Here is a 20,961-nt window from a genome sequence, read left to right on the forward strand (position 1 = left end):
TTATAAAACAGGAAAACTCCGTTCTGAAACCTAACTTCTGTTGAGGAACATGAATATCTTAAGCATTTAGAAAAGAATGGCTGAAGGTAAAACATGATTGTCTGGGATTATGCTTATTTTTTTGCTTTCAAGGAAGACAAAGTCTAGAGGGACCTGAGGAAAGGGTCCTAAACTTCAGAAAGCTTGTTTGAGTATTTAAGGTAAATTAAGGTAGAATTTTCCAGCCTCAGTATTTATTTGGGATGGAAAGTGACAGTGGAACAGATTGTGGGTCATTTCTCCTGAGAGCTTTAAAAAAAACCCAGAAGAACAGATTAATTTACTTTAACATGGATCTGATCCCTTAAAGGAAGTGCTCACCTCCAGGATTTGGTGTGTATGTGTATTTACCTGCGAAAGAACATCTAATAGGTTATTTTGCATGGAGAGTGAATAGTTGCTGGTTCTCTCTTAAGGGTACATTGAACAACCATCCTACACTGAACAGCTATAATATGGAAGGAAATGTGTTAAAGACTGAGAGGTGGAGAAAAATGACAAGACTTGGTGCTTGGTTTTTTTTTTTTTTTTTAAAGATTTTATTTATTTATTTATTTGACAGATCACAAGTAGGCAGAGAGGCAGGCGGAGAGAGAGGGAAACAGGCTCCCCACAGAGCGGAGAGCCCAATGCGGGGCTCGATCCCAGGACCTTGGGATCTTGACCTGAGCTGAAGGCAGAGGCATTAACCCACTGAGCCTCCCAGGCGCCCCCGTGCTTGGTATTTATAAGGACATAAAATGTGTACCTACTTTTAGCTATCATAGTTTGAGATCAAAACCTTGTTGATTTCTTCTTTTGTAGCATGTTAACACTTACTGGCTGAGAGATTGTCTAGATACTCCATAATCTGGATAACCGACCTCTCCTTAGTTTAGCAGAGTGGTTTAAGAGCTGGGCTCTGGAGTCAGACTGCCTGGTTTCACCACCATTAGCTTACTTTACTTCACCGCCATTAGATTACTTTAATCCTTTCCTTTGTGCCTCAGTTTACTCAACTGTAACGAGGAGATGCTTAGAATAGTGTTTAGGACTGTGCCTGACATACAATACTCTGTAATCATTAATTACTGTGGTATCATTTATTATTATATATTTCTCCTGCTACTGTCCTTGCTTCTCATGCTCCTGCTCAGGCTTTTTGTACTTGGTGTTCTGGGCCTGAATTCTGCCCTCCTCCAATAGCTGTATGGTTTACTTCTTCATTTCCCTTGGGTCTCAGCTCAGGTGTCACCTTTAAATGTGTTTGTTCCTTATCACCCTGAAGGAAACCAAACCCTACTCTCATTTTCTGTGTTTAGCAGGGATGAATCCAGATTTTGTAGGGCTTGAAGTTTGTGTAATTTTGGGGGCTCTCATTAAGTAAACCAGTTAAATGAGAGTTGGTATTAAAGCGAATATTTACTTAGAGTGAAAAAAGATGTGCCAACAAGATGTTTTAACCTTAGAGTCCAGTCCTTTTCGTCTGAGGTTTCTTTAGGCATTTACTGAGAAATGCTCTTATAAAATGCTCCCAGTTAGCATCCTGGCTGCTACTGGTCACCTTCTATGGCATTCTGCACGTCCCAGTAATTCTCAGCACTCACAGAGGTTCATGTGAGTGAGTGAGGCCAAACTTGGAGATCTGTGAGCTTTATAGACAGTTTATCTCTGTTCTTCCTCTAATTTTCACTTTTATTATGAGCTCTGTCACCTTCTACTTAGTTGTGTATTACCTTTTTCTTCCTACTAGAGTGTAAATCCAGGAAGCTGGTGGTTTTGTTTTGTTCACTGCTGTGTTGTAGACCCTGGAAGAGTACCTGGGACATATTTGACTCTCAGTACTTATTTGTGGAATGAATGAATGAACTGACTTGAAGGGGGACAAACCATATGCAACATGAGTTTAGAGAAGGGAGATCATTGTTTCTGGTTGGGAGAAATCATAGCAGGTTTTGCAGAAAAGATGGTATTGGGTTTAACTAGAGTTCTGCCAGTGGTGGGTACAGAACAGTTTAAGCACTGTGGATTATTATTAGGCCTAAACTAAATCAGCAGGCTTAATGTAGCTTTTGCATATTAAGTGATGTCATTCCTATTTTGTGCATATGAAGATAACTCTGTCACTTTAAACTAAAGACCTTAAGTGACTAGTGAATATTTATAGCTGTTACATATTTTTTTTTTTTTAAAGATTTTATTTATTTGACAGAGATCACAAGTAGGCAGAGAGGCAGGCAGAGAGAGAGAGCAGGAAGCAGGCTCCCCGCAGAGCAGAGAGCCCGACATGAGGCTCGATCCCAGGACCCTGGGATTACGACCCGAGCCGAAGGCAGAGGCTTTAACCCACTGAGCCACCCAGGCGCCCCACATATTTGTTTTATTTTGGTTTTTTGTTGGTTGGTTGGTTGGTTTTTTGTTTCTAAAAGAATTGGGCTTTTAGGAAAGATTTTGTTCAGTACCAAAAGACCCTATATTCAAGAGATGAGAACATGTTTGTTTTTTGCTTTAGCTCTGTTTTTTAGCCTTCTTTGTTCTGGAAGATGCCACGTTTCCGAGTTCAGGCTGCCTTGACCTGAGATTATAGGTTTGGATTCCTAGTGTGACAATGTATTTTTTACTTTCGTCCTTAAACTCTGTGGAAGAATTTTAGATTTGACTATGAATTTTAGTTATGTTCAAATAAGATATTTATTTTGTTTGATTAGAGTCTTCTTAGAAGTTTGAGATGGTCATCCATCCTCTCCTGGTCAAAGAATCTTCCTATATTGCCTGTAGACTAAAGTACAGTCTTGTAAGCCAAACATTCAAGGCCCTGTCCTTTTTGCCCCCTGGCCTCTAAGAGTAAGTTAAGTTTAGGTGGCTGGGAGGGGTCAGGGAGAGAGGGGAAGTAGGCAGGGAAGGGAATGGGGATGTTGGTCTTCCCAGGTGTGTGTAACGACAGAGGTGGATAAAGTCTTGGGGACTAACACAGAAGGCTTGTGTTGGGGAGCATGGAGAAGTAAGGTGTACTAGATAAGATAGGGTCACTTTATAAACTTGGAAACTGGATAAAGTCATTTAGATATGACGTGGTAGGATGTTGAGAGCTTTAAAGGTTTCTGTAGAAGGAGTAATGTTGGAAGGGCTCATTATCATTCTGACCATCATGATGAGAATGGATCAGAGAGGAAAGATGGAAATATCTGCTAAATAAGACCTGCTATTCTCATACTTTTTGGTCTATAGCCGTACCACCCTGAACGCGACTGATCTCAAACTTTTTGGTTTCAGAGCCCCTTTACACCATTGAGAACCCCAAGATTATGTATGCTAGTTATATCTGTTGCTATTGACTCTATTAGCACTTACACCTGAGAAGTTTAGTACTTGGTTAAATAGAAGACAGATTCTCAATTCTACCTTGTTTTTAAAGATTTTATTTATTTGTCGGGGAGAGAGAGAGGGTGCATGCGTGCGGTATACGCACAAGCAGGGGGAGCAGCAGGCAGAGGGAGAAGCAGGATCCCTCCTGGCAAGGAGCCCGATATAGGACTTGATCCCAGGACCCTGGGATCATGACCTGAGCTGAAGGTAGATGCTTTAACTGACTGAGCCACCCAGGTGCCCCATCATTAGTTCATTTTCAATAAAATGTCAGGTATCTAAGCATGAATAACCAATTCGTCAGTTCTTTCAAATAAAAATGGTGTTGTATGGGAAAAGTGGTTAGTTCAGTTTGCAACTGAAAATCACACATGCTGTTCTTTGAGCTGACCATTGTACTTTGGTATGCAGTGGAAATGTTTTATGTATTTTCATCAAATAGAATAACAGGGTTATTATTAAGGGTTATGTATTAAGGGTTGGAGTTAAGGTTATGTATTAAGGGTTAGGAGTTAATAAGATTAATAATATTTGTGCTTCAATAAGGACATTCTTCAGTTTCTTCAGTGAAACTGGCTTTTTTTTTTTTTCTCTTAGAGTGCATGGCAGTGAAGAATACGGTGATTGGTAGTGCATTTTGGGGCCACTGCTCTGATGCCAAGGCACCAGCAGTTTTATCACCATTGCTTTTGCTCTATTGTGCAAGTATCAATACGGTAAAATGTGGCAAATAACATTTTAATATTGTCATGAAAATCATTTTGACCTTTCAGACCTTCAGGAAAGTATCCTAAGGGCTCTCAGGGATTCACAGAATTGTGCTAACTTATATGGAGTAAACAAAGGATGCGGCAAGTGATGATGGAGCAAACAGTGAAAAGCAGTAAAGAACGGAATGGAAGGGATTGATGAGAATCATCTTGGAGAAACATTTGATGGGGCTTTGTGAAGAAATATGATGGAAAAGTTGATTTGAAGAGAACTTCAAAATTTTAAGCCCAACAGAGGAGCACATAAAATAATTTGTTCAAATAAATTAGTAGTGGGAGAATGATGTTAGCTACGAAGACAATATTAGAAAATAAAGAGGTATCTGTGAGATTTTGTTTCCTTATTTTCTTGCGGTAATTTCTTTAAGGAAACACTAATGTAAATTTTCCTTTTTCTGTGGACTGTAACAATTCTTTAGCAGTGTCTTTAAGACTAATGGAAATTGATAAGGGTTAGTACCGTTCTCTCAGCTCTTACTGATGGATTACCGGGAAGACCTGCAAAGATGTCTTCCTGTCAAACGGTGCCACAGATCTGGAAGGTAACTGATGTAGGAATTAGTGAGTGGAACACAATATGGGCTAGATATTTTTCCTGTGGCATACATTTTTTTAAAAAGATTTATTCATTTTTTTAGAGAGAGCACCATCAGGTAGAGAGGGGCAGAGGAAGAGAGTGTCTCAAGCAGACTCTGCAGTGAGTGCAGAGCCCAACATGGCCTTGATCTCATCACCCGGAGATCATGTCCTGAGCTGAAACCAAGAGTTGAACACTAAACTAAATGCACCACCCATGCACCCCTATCATGGCATACATTTTAAAGATTTTCTTGTTTTGTTCTTATTATGACATGTATTATGTGTACATATACCTTTTTAAATAATAATTAATTTAAGAAATAATGATTTAACTCTCAAGAACTAAATATTATTTTGATGTATTTTCTTCTGTCTTTTTATAGACAAATATTTTATAAAGTTTGTGTGCTGCTATATATTTCTAAAATAAAATTATAGTTTACTTATGGTGAAATGGATCTTGTTTCAGTTAGAAGAGTTTTGACATACATAAAACTGTGTAACCCACATCCTTATTAAGGTAGAACATTTCCTTAACCTCAGAGAGGTTCACCTGCCCAGTGAGTCTCACATCCCTCTTCCCCATAGCAATCACTGTTCTGATTTGTTACTGTAAAAGCTCTTTTAGAACTTCATGTAAATGAATTAGGAAGGAATTGTCTTTGCACCTTTGAGGATACATACATGGGGATATTCTGAACTCTGTTTTGTTCCATTGAGCTGTATGGCTGTACTTCTACCAGTGCATCACTGTATTGCTTACCATTGCTTAATGGACAGTCTTGGATTCAGGTAGTGAGTCCTCCAGCTTTGTTCTATTTTTTCAGAATTGTTCCATTTATTTTAAGCCCTTTGTTTTTTCCATATGAATTTTAGAATCACTTTTCAAATTATATAAAAAAGTCTGCTGGGATTTTGTTTTAACTTTTTATTTTGAAGTAATTATAAACTCATAGGAAGTTGCGAAAAGAGTGCGAAGAGGTCTCGTATATACCGAACATCCACCTTCTCCCAATAGTGACATCTTTTTATGTGACTGTAGTGCATTATCAAAACCAGGAGCTTGATTGCCACAGTGCAATTAACTAGACCTTAGATTTCACCACTTTTTGCGTCCTCTCATTTTCTTTTCGTGTCTTTGTGCATAATTTTGTGACATTTTATCACGTAGATAGCCTGCTGGGATTTTATTGGAATTATGTAGGATTTGCAGTCAGTTTGTGGAAATTTGAGATCATAACGGCATTGAGTCTTCTGATGTGTGAATATGTTATTTCTCTCCATTTAGTTAGGTCTTCTTTATCTTACCAATGTTTTGTTTTTCTTTTAACTTCTAAATTTTATCCCTAGCTTTTTCTTCTAATATTGTGGTAAAAGATAGCTATTATGTAATACTTCTTCAAGATGGTGTGGTAGTCAGAATGTGGGGCACATACTCAGTTTTTATTAAAATCTTTGTTGTATTAGTGATGTCTGACTTCCTTTCACTTGACCTTGTATATTTTAGCTCTGAGGATGTGGACTCCTTTTAAAATTGGCTAAAGTGAAAAAAAAAAAAGAAAATGGGAAATGACTATTAAAATCTGTTCACTTTAGCTCTCTTGTCTAAAGAAAACAAAGTCTTTAAAAACCTGAGATATTTTTATATATGAGATATGTGTTTTTGTGTGCATATTTCGCATATTTCATGTTTTTTGAACTTATTGAAGAAAAATAACTTAAAGTTTGCTTCATCCTTAAGTGAATAATCAACACTGTGCCAGATTGTTTAGGAGATCCTAAAAAAATTCTTTCTGATTTTGAGGAGTTTATGTTCAGATTGAGGAAACAAAATATGCCTAAATGGAACATTTAAGGAACATTTCTAAGGCAGGATTTTAACAATTAAAAAAGCAATGACATGTTACAAATTCTATAGAAATTAAGCTTAAGGCTAAGATGAGCTGGAATTAGCCTGGTAAAGACTTCGTGGAAGAGCGTATCTTGACCTAGGACTTAACAAAATTTTGGGTTTGCACTTGTAGAGAACTGAGGGAAAAGCAGTTCCAAAAAAGAGTAAATATGGGTAAAAATACTGCTGGGAGTGGGGGCGGCGTCTGGGTGGCTCAGCTGGTTGATTTCAGCTTGGGTCATAGTCTCAGGGTCGTAAGACTGAGATGTGTGTCAGGCTCCACACTCAGTGGGAGTCTGCTTAAGATTCTCCTTCCCCCTGTCCTTCCCCCTGCATGCACTCACCCACTGTCTCTCTCTCAAATAAACAAACAAATAAATCTCAAAAAAAAAAAAAAATACTGCTGTGGGACCAAAGTGGGCAGAGGTTATAGACAGCCATTCTGACAAAGTAAGGGTCCATATTAAGAAATGTGATAATGTTTCAGATACCTAAGATACATACAAATGAATGCCAACTGAAGAATATGAATTTATTTGATTTATATTATAAAAATTTTCCAAATTCATTGGGGCCAATCTTGTCTTTCTAACCTGCTTAAGTCACTATTTGGATGGTATTCAGTATATTTTCTTGTATTTCCCCCTCTTTTTCCTCTACTGAGTTGAAAGTTACACATTTTATTTTTATACTTTTGGTGGTTTCCTTAAAATTTCAACATGTGTAGTGAAGTTAATCAATATTTCTGTTTTTGGGATGCCTGGGTAGCTCAGTTGGTTAAGCATGTGCCTTCAGCTCAGATCATGTTCCCAGAGTCCTGGGATTGAGCCCCATATTGGACTCCCTACTTAGCAGGGAGTCTGCTTCTCCTTCTGCCTGCCATTCCCTCTGCTTGTGTGCACACATGCTTGCTTGCTCTCTGACAAATAAATAAAATCTTCTAAAAAATAATAATGTAAAAAAATTCTGTTTTCTTCCTGGTAAGTACATGGACTTTAGAATGCCTAATTCAGTTACCTCCTTCCTTTTTGTGTTGTTTCTTATTTTGGTTCTACTTTGTTTTATATCTCCGTGATTAGTGTTTATTAACTATTTTATATGGATAGTTCTCTTTTACATTTACCCATATGTGCTTTTTATTTCATTGCTAACCATTGTGTCTTGGCATTGTATTCTTGCGTTCTGGGTTCAGTGTTCCTCCTGCTGAGCATTATTTGGAAGTGTTCTCTTTCTCTCTCTCTCTCTCTTTTTTTTTTTTTAACCTTCTTTCTCTTTCAAGTAAGGGATGGTGTAAGGTCAACTCAATCTTTTTTATTTCCTCTCAAAAGTATCATTATTGTGTCTTTACTTTCAAATCATAATTTAGCGTGTTTTAAACTCTGAAGTTGACAGTTACCTTCTCTCAGAACTTTGAAAATATTCTGTTGTCTTCTGGTTATCTGTTGCTGTTGCTAAGAGGTCTATTGTCATAATATACAATGATTAAAAAAAGTCTGTTATTAGTTGTTTTTTGTAGCTAATCTATTTTTTCTCTCTGATTGACTTTTTAAAAGGTATATAATAAGAGAGGGTATTTCTTCTATTTCATCATGTCCTGTAATGTCATGGTTTTTCCAACTCTTTATTCTGTGTCTTGTATTATGGTTCATAAATTTAGTATCTTTGTATCTGTGTATAATCTCTTGTTGCCTTTAAAAAGTCCTTTTTTGGGGGGAAATAATTGGAACTCATAGGAAAATTGTAAGAATAATGCAGAGAACTCTTTTATACCCTTATCCACAGTTCACCAGTGGTTAACACTTTGCCACATTTACTTTATCACATTTTCTCTCTATGTACATATTATTTTTCTAACTTGAACCATTTGGGAATAGGTTGGAGACATCATGCTCCTTTACCCATAAATATTCAATGTATATTTCCTCAAAATAAATATAGTCACTTAAATAAAACCACAGTACAGTTATCAAAATCAGAAAATTTTAATATTAAGTATTAAGTAACAGTATTCTGTTATCCGATTTATAGATTTTATTCAGATTTCTACCAGTGGTCCTAATGATGTCCACAACAGCATTCTCTTTCTAGTCCAGAAACCAATCCAGGATCATACATCACTTTTAGTTTCCAAGACTTTTTAGTCTCTCTTCATCTGGAATAGTTTTTCAGCCTTTCTTTGTCTTTCTAGACATTGACACTTTATAGGAATACACATCATTTATTTTGTTGAATGTCCTTCATTTTGGTATATTTGGTGTTTCTTTTGTTCAAATTCAGGTTGCGCATTTTTGGCAGAAATGTATGTAAGTAATGTGTCTTCTCAATATCAGGAGGCATGTGATGCTCACTTGTTCCATTATTAATACTAGTTTTGATCACTTGGTTAATGTGAATCTGCTAGGTTTCCTCAGTATAAAGTTATTATTTTTTCCTTTTGTAGTTAATAAATAATTTGTGGGGAGATATTTTAAGACTGTATAGTATCTCCTTCCTCATCTAACTTGCACCATTAGTTTTAATGTCCATTGATGGGTCATACTTGAGTTATTACTGTTATGGTGTGAAATGTGCTTTTCTAATTCCATTAATTTTTTCTGCATTTATTAGTTGGCAGTCAATTGTGATGAAAAGCTTTTACTTTATTTTTGGACTTATAGATTTTTATTTATTTTTTTTGTTAGGTTCTTATTCATCACTACCATTTATTTTGATGTTCAAGCTATTTCACATTTGGTCATTTGGAGTCTTAGTACAGGCTGCCAAAATAAAATATCATAGACCGGGTGGCTTAAGCAAGAAAATTAATTTTCTCCTAGTTCTGGAGACTGGAAGTCTAAGACCAGGATGTGCCAGCACAGTTGATTTCTGGTGATAAATTCCTAATTTACAGACAGCCACCTTCTCACTAGATTACCTGGCAGAGAATGACAGAAGCTCTCTGGGCGCTAACCTCAGCATGAGAGTTGCCATCCTCATGGCCTCATCTAAACCTAACCATACGCTGAAGCCCCGTGTCCAAACATCATTACTTTCATGGTTAGGATTTAGGCATACAATTTGGTGGGTATGGGATGGAGCACACTTCAGTTTTTTGATTTGTTTTAGAGCCCAGTGTGGGGCCTGAACTCAAAAGCTTGAGATCAAAACCTGAGCTGAGATCAGGCCTTGGATGCTTAATAATCAACTGAGTCCCCCAGGTGCCTCTTTTGTTTTTTAAATTTTAATAGTTCTATTTCTAAAAGCCCTATTTTATTATTTTTCAAGTCTGTATTTTTTTTTAAAACGTGGTTTCTTGTTCTTAGAGTTTTGATTCCTTTTTTCTAATTTAGATTATTTAAACATACTTAACATTCTCTTTTAAATTACTATTCTGTCTTTTCAGATTTTGAGGATTTTTAATCTTGCTGTTTGTTGTTGTGTTTGCTGACTCACTTATGGTAGATTTTTATTTTAATTCTGAATTCATCAGGGTTTTTTTTTTTTCTGTAAGAATATTTTGTGGCTCAAATTGTGGGGGTGTCTTTCCAAAACAGTTTTGCTTTTGCTTCTTCCAGGAACCTCATGAGTCTCTTTGGTCTGAGACTGATCTTTATGTTAATTTCTCTGTTTGCAGTTCCCCACACCTTATGGATAGTGCACATTTGAACCCCAAACCCAAGTGAGCAGCTGAATTCTTAAGGGACTTTTTTCTTTCTTCCTATTCAAAGCCCAAGCAGAAACAGATTTTTGTTATCCTCCTCCTGTGCTTGTGAGTTGTTTTTTTTTTTTTTTGGTTTGTTTTTGTTTTTACTTTATTGAAGGCATAGTCCTTTCCAGGCCCCCAGTTTTATCTAGGGTTCTCTGTTCCAGTACATTGAGTTGTACCAAGATCTGTTCACCTGTCCTTAAGTAATTTTAAAACCTTAGATGTTTAGTTTTCAGAGGCTAATTTCTCCTCTTCCCCATCCCTTCTATTTTTATCTTTGTGCCACTGTTGGTGGAAGTCTCAGCTCTGCTTTTCCATTTCCCTCCATTTATGGTACCCAAGGTTTTACTTCTATTTTTTGTGGGCTCATCTGTCTTTAGGTTTATAGAAAAATTGAATGAAAAGTGCCGAATTCCTGGGGCACCTGGGTGCCCGGGTGGCTGAGTCAGTTGAGTATCCAGCTCTTGGTTTTTGGCTCAGGTCATGATTGGAGGGTTGTGAGATTGGGCCCTGCATTGGGCTCCACCCTGGGCATGGAGCCTGCTTGGTATTTTCTCTCCCTTTCCCCCTCCTCCCTCTCTAAAAAAAAGTACAGAGTTCCTATATACTCCATTAATATCTTGCATTAGTGTAATACATTTGTTAAAATTAGTGAAACCGTATTGATCCACTATTATTAACTAAAGTCCATTACATTAATGGACTTCAGTTAAGTTTACATTAGGGCTCACTCTTGGTATTGTATATGCTATGGGCTTGGACAAATGTTTTAGACATGTATCCATCATGGTATTTTATAGAGTATTTTCACTGCTTTGAAAATTATCTGAGTCAGCCTCTGCCTCTACCCCCACCCCACCCCTGCAACCACTGATCTTTTTACTGTTTCTATAGTTTTGCCTTTCCCAGAATGGCATATAATTAGGATCATAGGTATGTAGACTCTTCTCTCTCTCTTTTTTTTTTTTTTAAAGAATTTATTCATTTATTTGAGGGAGAGTGAGATAGAGTGATAGGGCCCCAAGATCTAGATAGAGATAATCTATCAAGATATAGAGTACGGTCCCAAGATCATGACCTGAGCCAAAGGCAGATGCTTAACCCCCAGAGTCACCCAGGTGCCCCACTATGTAAACTTTTCACATAGCCTTCTTTCACCTAGCAATATGCATTTAAGGTTCCTTTAAATCTTTTTGTAGCTTGATGCAGCTCATGTGTTTTTTTTATTACAGAGTAATATCCCAGTGTATTATGATACAATAGTTTACATATCCATTTACCTATTGATTAATATCTTAGTTGCTTCCAAAGTTTAGCAGTTATGAATAAAGCTGCTATAAACATCTCTGTGCAGGTTTTTTTGTGGACATAAGTTTTCAACTCATTTGTGTAAATACCAAGGAGTGCAATCACTGAATTGTGTGGTAAGACTGTTTAGCTTTGTAAGAAACTGCCCAGCTGTCTTTCAGAGTGCCTGCACCATTTTGCATTCCCAGCATCTAGCAAATCTTGTTCCTGTTGTTCCACATCCTTGCTGACATTTGATATTGTCAGTGTTTTGGATTTTGTCCATTCAGATGGGTGTGTAGTGGTATCATTGTTGTTTTAATTTGCAGTTCCCTAGTGACTTGTGATGTTGAGCATCTTTTCATTTGTTTATTTTCCATCTGTATATCTTTTTAAATGAAGCATCCCTTCAGATCTTTTGTCCTTTTAAAAATTGGATTGGTTGTCTTATTGTGAGTTTCAAGAGTTCTTTGTATATTTTAGGGATGCCTGGGTGGCTCAGTCTATTAAGCACCTGCCTTCAGCTCCGTCATGATCCCAGTGTCCTGGGATTAAGTCTTGCATCAGGCTTCTTGCTGAGGGAGGAGCCTGCTGCTGCTTCTGGCCGCTCCCCCTGCTTGTGCACACCCTTTCTCTCTTTGACTAGTAAATAAAATCTTTTAAAAAATTTGTATATTTTGGATATATATCCCTTATCAGCTATGTGTTTTGCAGATATTTTCTCCCACTCTGTGGCTTGTCTTTTCTTTTTATTTTTTTTTTTAAGATTTTATTTATCTATTTGACAGACAGAGATCACAGAGAGTCAGGCAGAGCGAGAGGAGGAAGCAGGCTTCCTGCTGTGCAGAGAGCCTGATGTGGAGCTTGATCCCGGGACCCTGAGACCATGACCTGAGCTGAAGGCAGAGGCTTTAACACACTGAGCCACCCAGGCGCCCCTGTGGCTTGTCTTTTTATTCTCTTTATAGTGTCTTTATCAGAGCAGAAGTTTTTTAATTTAGCAAAGTCCAGCTTATCAGGTTTTGTTTTTTTTTTTTTTTGGTTAAGATTTTTATTTATTTGACAGAGATCACAAGTAGGCAGAGGCAGGCAGAGACAGAGGAGGAAGCAGGCTCCCTGCTGAGCAGAGAGCCCGATGTGGGGCTCCATCCCAGGACCCTGGCAGAGGCTTTAACCCACTGAGCCACCCAGGCACCCCCAACTTATCAGGTTTTTTGTTGCTGTTGTTGGTTATATCTTTGGTGTTATATCTAAAAACTCACTTCCAAATCCAAACCAAGGTCACTAGATTTTCAGTTGTCTTCTAGAACTTTTATAGTTTTGCATTTTATATGTAGGTCTTGGTCCATTTGGTTAATTTTGGGAGAAGTATAAGGTCTATATCTAGATTCTTTCTTTCTTTAGGTTAATCCTTCCTTTCTCTTTCCTTATGTGGCTGTCCCCACATGTGTCCACGTGTCCAGTTGATTCAGTATCATTTGTTGAAAAGACCATCCTTTTTCCATTATTGCCCTTGCTCCTTTGTGAGAGATCACTTGACTGTATTTGTATGAATCTGTTTCTGGGTTCTTGTATTAATTTGTTACAGCTTCCTTTTTTTTTTTTAAAGATTTATTTATTTATTTGACATACAGAGACCACAGGTAGTCAGAGGGGCAGGCAGAGAGAGAGGGAGAAGCAGGCTCCCCACTGAGCAGAGAGCCTGATGCAGGGCTCCATCCCAGGACCCTGGGATCATGACCTGAGCCGAAGGCAGAGGCTTTAACCCACTGAACCACCCAGGCGCCCCTTTTTAGAGCTTTCTAACAAAGAATCACTGACTGGCTGGCTTAACTAATGAAAGTTTATTTTCTCAAAGTTCTGGAGGCTAGCAGTTTGAGATCCAGGTGTCAGCAGGGTTAGTTCCTTATGAGGATTCCCTCCTTGACTTATAAATGACTGTTTTTTCTTGGCCTTTTTCCATGGTCTTTCCTCTGACTATTCATGTGCAAACACAGGTAGTTTGAGATTAATAGAAAGTAGAGTCACATACATCAGAGAGCTAGGGGTGGTAAGTACTTGGAGACTAGTGAGTCTAGTTAGGAGAATATACTTGCTGTCTGTAGAGTCATTTTCTTGAGAATGACTGCAAAGAATCCTGATTGCAGGCGATTCAGAAGCATGAAGTAGGCATTGTTGTTATTTCCAGTTTATAGATGTGGATACTGAGGCACAAAAAGAAGTCAAGAATAGGTCCAAAGTCATCCATCTAGTAAGTGGTAAAACTGGGATTTGAATTCAGGTAGTCTTAACTCCAGAACCTGTGCTTTGTAGTCATTGTTTGCTATAGAGAAGTAATTAAGACCAAAATACGTCTTGAGAAACTGTCTCCAAGATACAAATTAAATATGATAAAAATAAGGGAACCGCTGAAGATGTTTGAACCAAAGTGTGGATAAGGAGCTACATGGGAGGGACCACTTAATCCCGTGGCGGATAGGTGGGTGTGATGTAGTGTGGACATTTAATCTTCAGTTTGATATTTTAGGTTATCCGGAATGTCTTGTACCTATCCAAGAGTGAATGATAATGACATGACTTCACTTAATAATCAGGGAAGTTTTGACCATAGATGGCTTAGAAGTTGAATGAAGAGAGATGTAGATTTTGGACGAGTTGATTGAGATATAATATATTTAAGCAGAAAGGTGTTGTCCCATCCTCTACCCTTGAAGTGGTAGACTAGCTGATTTGAAGGGACTGGTAGGGACCTAAAGTTAAAGAGCACACTTGAAAACTGGAGCTATTCAGTGATGGGAGCATAGATAAGGGACAGCTTTTGTCCTTAATTTTCAAAGGAAGAAAACCTCTTTACTAACTTTCTTTTCACTTTTAATGTCCAAGGAATTAAAAATTTGTGGTTTCAAGCTTTCTTTTCAGGCATATTTAAGTGAATGAATGAAATATGATACAAAAGACCTGTAATGTAAGTATACATGTTTGTGGAAGTTACAGTCTTCAAGAAAAAGTTTGGTATTACAAGTTACTGAATATTTTTTAGTTGTAGGAGGTAAGAATAATGGAGTAAATACAGGTAAAAATTACCCACTGTTGTTATCAGAGTTTTCTTCCAACGTGTGTATATCCTTAAAATCCATTTTTGGATTCCTGTTGTTCTTACAGTGCCTCAGGAATAGATAGATGACTTATGATCTCTCACTATCCCTGTGCAGTCCTCTCTCTCCATGTCAATCTTATGAGGTGACAAAGTTGACAGAAATAAAGCATTGAAAGTGCTGAGTGAGGGGCGCCTGGGTGGCTCAGTGGGTTAAGCCGCTGCCTTCGGCTCAGGTCATGATCTCAGGGTCCTGGGATCGAGTCCCGCATCGGGCTCTCTGCTCAGCAGGGAGCCTGCTTCCTCCTCTCTATCTCTCTCTCTCTCTGCCTGCCTCTCTGCCTACTTGTGATCTCTCTCTGTCAAATAAATAAATAAAATCTTTAAAAAAAAAAAAAAAAAGAAAGTGCTGAGTGATAAACTGGATAGACTGTGTCATTATTAAAACCTGTTCATTTTTCCCTTCTCTGTTGCATGCTCTACCATCCTTCCTCCCTTCAATAAAAACTTAAACCCCAAATCTTCAAAGAGCATGAAGTAGAGACTATAAAGCCTTGTGCAGAAACTTGCCACATACACAGTTATTTAAGTTTTTGGAATATTATTCAGCTTGAACAGTAATGTCAGTCATTGTCATTTTTATTTCAGTCATTGTGTTGACATTTTTCTTTTGGGGTCTCCTATTTCTGGTTAGTGCTATGATGCTGATTCTCTAACACTACCGGAGCAAGAAGTTTTCATTTAGAATGTTGAGATTTTTTTTTTTTTCCTTCACTAAACTGTGGTTACATGAGGTTCCGCAAACTTTTTTTTCTTCAAAAACCAAAATTGAAGGTTTCTGTTAATTACTGGTCAGAGTTGCTATTTTTATGTTAGATTTAAATTGTTTGTGTTGAGATTTCTTTAGCTGTTTCTACATGTTCTCTTGCAATATTTGAACTAAAATTTAAAGAATATTTCTATAACAACTTTTATAGGAAGTGATCACATAAAACATGAAATTTAATTAAACTATATTTTACAAGAGTTTAGACAAAGTATTTTAAAAATATAGTTTTAACTTATTTCGGTGGTTCTTAGAAAAGTCTGGAAACTAAGCTTATGGGATATAATTTTTTTTAGCAACAGTGTTTGCAGGAATTATTTATTTACCAGATAGGATCAGCTGTTTTGGGAGACAAATACCTTTTTATTTATCAGCCAAGATTTAAAGTGACCTTTTTAAACTCATAACATGAAAAAAATCATTTAAATTGTTTAATTCTTTAGTTAAGATCATTTGTTTATTTTATAAAGAATATACTTATTTACCTGAGAGAGAGCACATACTCACACACTCGTGCGGCTGGGAGGGGCGGAGGGAGAGGGAGAAGCAGACTCCCCATTGGACCCTGAGTTCATGACCTGAGCCGAAGGCAGACACTTAACTGACTGACGGAGCCACTCAATTGCCCTCTTTAGTTAAGACTTTTTAAAAATAAACTTTATTTTAGAATGATTTTAGATTTATAAAAACAAATCACAAAGATACTAGAGAGTTTCTGTGTGCTCCTCACCCAGTTTTCCCCTTTTGTTAACCTCTTACATATGACTGTGGTACATGTATCGCAACTAAAGAACCAGTTAGCATGTCACTGTCAGCCAGACTCCACAGCTTATTTGGATTTCAGTAGTTTTTCCCTAATGTCCCTTTTCTGTCCCAGGATCCCTGCAGGATAGCACATTACATTTAGTTATCATCTTTTTTTTTTTTTTTTAAAGATTTTATTTATCCATTTGACAGAGATCACAAGTAGGCAAAGAGGCAGGCAGAGAGAGAGGGGAGGAAGCAGGCTCCCTACTGAGCAGAGAGCCCGATGCGGGACTCGATCCCAGGACCCTGAGATCATGACCTGAGCCAAAGGCAGTGGCCCAACCCACCGAGCCACCCAGGCGCCCTAGTCATCATCTTTTTAAGCAGAATTTTCTGGTCTCTGACAGTTTCGCAGACCTTTTCTTTGTTTTTGATGACCTTAGCAGTTTTGAGGAGCACTGATCAGGTATTTTGTGTGTGTTTCTCAATTTAGATTTGTCTGGTGTTTTTCTCATGGTTAGACTGTGTTATGAATTTTGGGGAGGATCAGGTATCCATGCTATTAGCATAACATCGCTAACGATGTTAACCTGTGTCACCTGATGGTGGTAATATATTTTAGGTTTCTGCACTTTATATAAAGTTTTGTTTTGTTTTTTCTGACCTTTCTACGTTGTGCTCTCTGAAAGCAAATCACCAAATGCAGCCTCACACTTTGGGAGTTAAGCTTCATCTTTTTGAGGGAGGAAGTGACTGCATAAATTACTTGGATTCCTCTGTATGGAGATTTGTATTTTTGCCCTTTAGTTATTTCATATCCAATAGATTTATGGATATTTATTTTATACTTTGGGTTATAATACACTAGTCAAGTTGTTTACATTATTTCAGCTTAGCCATTGGGAGTTCTTTTCGTTGTCTCTTGTGTCCCTTTGTTGACGGACATGGTTTTGTTTTTAACACTTCCTGACTTTCTGGCAATATAGGTGTTGAGGCTCATCTTGTGTGTTCCCTGTCCCAGCCTTATAACCAGACATTTCTCTAAGGATCCCTGGTTCTTTTTGGTGGAAATAGAATAAGAACATGATACAGGCTCTGGATATATTTGTTGTTACTGGTGTGTTGTTACTTCTAGGCCCTCTCAGGAGACAGAGCCAGGAAATTACTAAATTACTGTAGTACTAACCTAACTAAATATAAATATATATAAGTAAGTAACCCCTGTGTACATACATATATAGAATTATTTCTGTATCTAACAGTATCTGTTTTAAGCCACGTGAGTTTATACTGCTGTCTCCAAATCTGATCTACTGCCACATGGTTCATACTAGCCTTCCCTCACTGCTTATCTGTAGCTGCCTCCTCCATGAGCGCGAAGTGTCGCTCCCACCATTTGCCATCCATTTACATATTTGTTCAGCCTCAGTATATCTGTGTAGCTTTTAAGGAATTGTCACAGCTCTGTAAGTTTTCAAACCAAACTGTTGTCATACTTTTTAAGTTCCTAGTTCACTCTTTGAAATAATAGTAGTAATTATATACCACGTGTGAAGTGTTGGTAAGACCAAAATTGGTAGTAAATTAATCCGCAGTACAGTGTAGGAACTGTACTTGTCCCTTCTTTACAAATGAGAAGAGATGGGCACAAAGAGCTGTAGTCCACGAGTCCCCAGCTTGTAAATGGCAGACAGCAGCGGAATCCCCGGGCGGTCTGCCTGCAGAGTCCTCGTGTTTGGCTGCACTGCCAGAAGTAGGTGAGTGAACATGGAGCTTTACCTCTGTCATGTTGGTTTCTGATCTTTCAAAAAGTATTATTTTTTTTCCAAGGAGGGTTGGAAGTGATTCAGCGATAATCAGAAAAATCCCCAGAGTCTTCCCCTGAACAAGAAAGGGGACAGTGGCTAGAAAAGAGTAAATTTTCTTAAAAGACCACTACAGAGAAATGGATCTTATACTAAAGAGAGAAGGTAGTTTGTTTTCTTCTGGTTTTTGATGAGATTGTGCTTGTGAGGAGAGTAGTTGATGCTTTTGAAAATGTTCTGGAATTAACAGCTTTTTTCCCCGCTAAACCACCCCACCACAATTGCCAGAAGATTATTTTTTCCTTCTGGTAGAAGCATGTGGTTCTCACCCTCTTCACATATGTCTCTTGTACAGAGGGGAGAGGAGTGGGTCAGGATTGCAGTTAGCAAAGGCGTTTAGCTGGCTGCTGATCAAGAACCAAATCAGTCGAAGGGATTTCTTTATTAACATGCCAGAAACATCTAATCTCTTCTGTTTCACCAGAGCCTGTTTAGCACTTGGCTTCATTGGTCAGTTTATATAGAAAAGCTTAGTTATTCTGGAGCCTTGTTTTCAGACACTGCTGTCCCCATCTCCCCAGCATCTGACTTAAATTGTGACAGCTTTGTTGAGAGAGAATGCACATACCATACAATTCACTCATTTAAAGTATACAATTCAATAAGTTGTACAACCAGTCTGATTTAAATGTGAGTCTTAAAATCAGAGACAAGATAGTGATAGATGGAATTTATTCTTCCAAATGTTGATTTATAATTCGGTTTTTATCTTAACTACTATTGCTAGAAACCAAAGGTGACTGTTTCTGCCTGACATTATTAACTTGTAAAGATTGGAGAGACATTAAACCCTGAAATTATCAGAATGTGGTTTAATTCTCATTGAAATAATGCACACAATTGCCTTGTTTCACCATAATTCCGTTTTCCCTTCTCTTCTTTACCGTCTCTTTTTCTCTCATTCGGCTTTAAGGGCATTTAGTCTCATAAACCCTGTTTCAACTAAATCATAATTGAGTCGAAACTAGATTGTATTGATTGCTTGTTTACCAGTAAGTGCAGAGGGAAAATATCTTTTTTGTGTGTTCCAGTAAGTCCCATTTCTTTAGTGTGGAGCATGTTAAATTTCTCCTGTTACCTAAGCAAAGTCAGATCACTGACTTTGTAGAAAGTGTAATTTTAATCATTAGTTTTGATGTATCTTCAGTTGGACCACATGATTCTTAAGTGATGACGATACATTTGGAACTGTTTGAGAACTATAACTCTAAAAAAGCACCTCACTTCCTGGAGGAGTTTGGACTTTACCAAGTACAGGCTGTCATTTGACAGAAAAGAAAATCTGGGTGTGAATCATACCCAAGTTAGAGGCCATTGCACTTGGCTTGTGGGGTTGCGCATAGCCTCTTGAACTTCTTAGTTCTTCCAAAAATTGTTGGCAACAGTAGTCATGATTCTTTATGAATTTGGGTCTTAATTTGGGATAAATAAATTACCATTAATGAATTACCACTTACATAATAATGGTATCAGATATGTTGTTTTTGCGTTGCTATTCTTACCAATACCAATATAAAATAGATACCAAACTAATCCTCTACCCCTTTCAGTCCATCCTCTGTGATGATCTGGTCCCCATCGTCAAGGCATAAGGATAATGATGGAGAGAAATTAAGGTTGGTTCTGCTCCTGGCTCTCTTGTTACTTAGGTAAATGACTGTGGTTTAGTTACTTAACCACTCAGGGCTATAGTTTTCTTCTTCTCATCTAAGGAATTTAGCCTGGGTCTTTTACTGCCACAGTGTACTCTTTGATGAATTTCTTTTTAGACTAGGTAAATCTGGATGTCAGGATGCAGTTTCTGCTTTTCCCGAGGGGAAGAAAACGCGTGTAATCAGTTGCTGGTTCTCTTTGCTGGTGACTTCAGGCAGGTAGACAGAAAGTAGTTATACACAGTAGACATTGAGAAGGTGGAAAAAATCTTTAAAATTATTGCAGTGGCAATTTGGTATCTGCCAAGTAATACTGCTTGGTCAGACAGCCAAATAGGAATTTATAGTCTTGACCTAGATTGCTGCATTTGAATTTAAGCTCTACTGGTTTTTAGCTTTGTGACTTTGAGCATCTAATTTAACTTCTCTTTACCTCAGTTTCATTTGTAATAGGGGAATGATTAATACTACTTACTTCAGAAGGTTATCATGAGGTTTAAATAATAAAGCATTTAAATCTTACTATAGTACTAAATACTTCATAAGTGTTAACTGTTACTGTGATAGTATTTGTTCCTGTTTTTGTTTTTTCCTTTATGTAAGCTCGGCACCCAATGTGAGGCTTGAACTCACAACCCTGATATCAAGAGTTGCGTGGCCCTAATGATTGAGCTAGTCAGGTGCTTCTATTTGTTCTTGTTCTTTGTTGTTACCTAAGTTCAAGCCTGTAGTCATTCATTTATGGGTTTTTTGGTACTGTCAGCCTGACTCAATTGTATTTTCTACCACATCATCCACATTTTTGTTTTCCCTGCTGCACAGCACTGATCGATCTGATGTTTTCTTGTAGTTTTTGTGTCCCCCAACTGGAATGTAAGCCCTGTAGGATCACTGGACCTTCTCCATACTATTCCTTGTTACATCTCTAGCTTCTAGCATAGTGTCTGGAACAATGTAGTCACTCAGTAAATATTTTGGAGTAAGCTATTAATTGCTGCATTTAGTTCAGTGTATATATCCAAGGGAGGTTGGCATTGTCTTTGCAGCCAGGTTTGGTGGACATTTTGGCCTTCTCAAGAGCTATTTTGTGGTCTTTTTTCGAGGTCTCTGACCTTCTGGCTATCAGTGTATTTTACCTCTGGAAATATTTCTCCTCTGATTTGATTCTTTTTCTTTTGTTT

The 20,961-nt window shown here is 37.7% G+C and overlaps 1 protein-coding gene and 1 long non-coding RNA gene across 8 annotated transcripts in view; both read left to right on the forward strand.

Moving 5' to 3' along the window:
- The window catches only part of MAP4K3 (mitogen-activated protein kinase kinase kinase kinase 3), a 193,126-nt gene that overhangs the window by 4,964 nt on the left and 167,201 nt on the right, over positions 1–20,961 (forward strand). The gene's annotated exons all lie outside the window — the stretch shown is intronic.
- Positions 766–14,865, forward strand: LOC116595987. The gene is made up of 3 exons (XR_004287955.1): positions 766–1,420; positions 1,460–1,461; positions 14,599–14,865. It is a non-coding gene; the product is annotated as an uncharacterized LOC116595987 (long non-coding RNA).

This window comes from Mustela erminea, chromosome 7 (genome assembly GCF_009829155.1).
Source record: "Mustela erminea isolate mMusErm1 chromosome 7, mMusErm1.Pri, whole genome shotgun sequence".
NCBI lineage: Eukaryota > Metazoa > Chordata > Mammalia > Carnivora > Mustelidae > Mustela > Mustela erminea.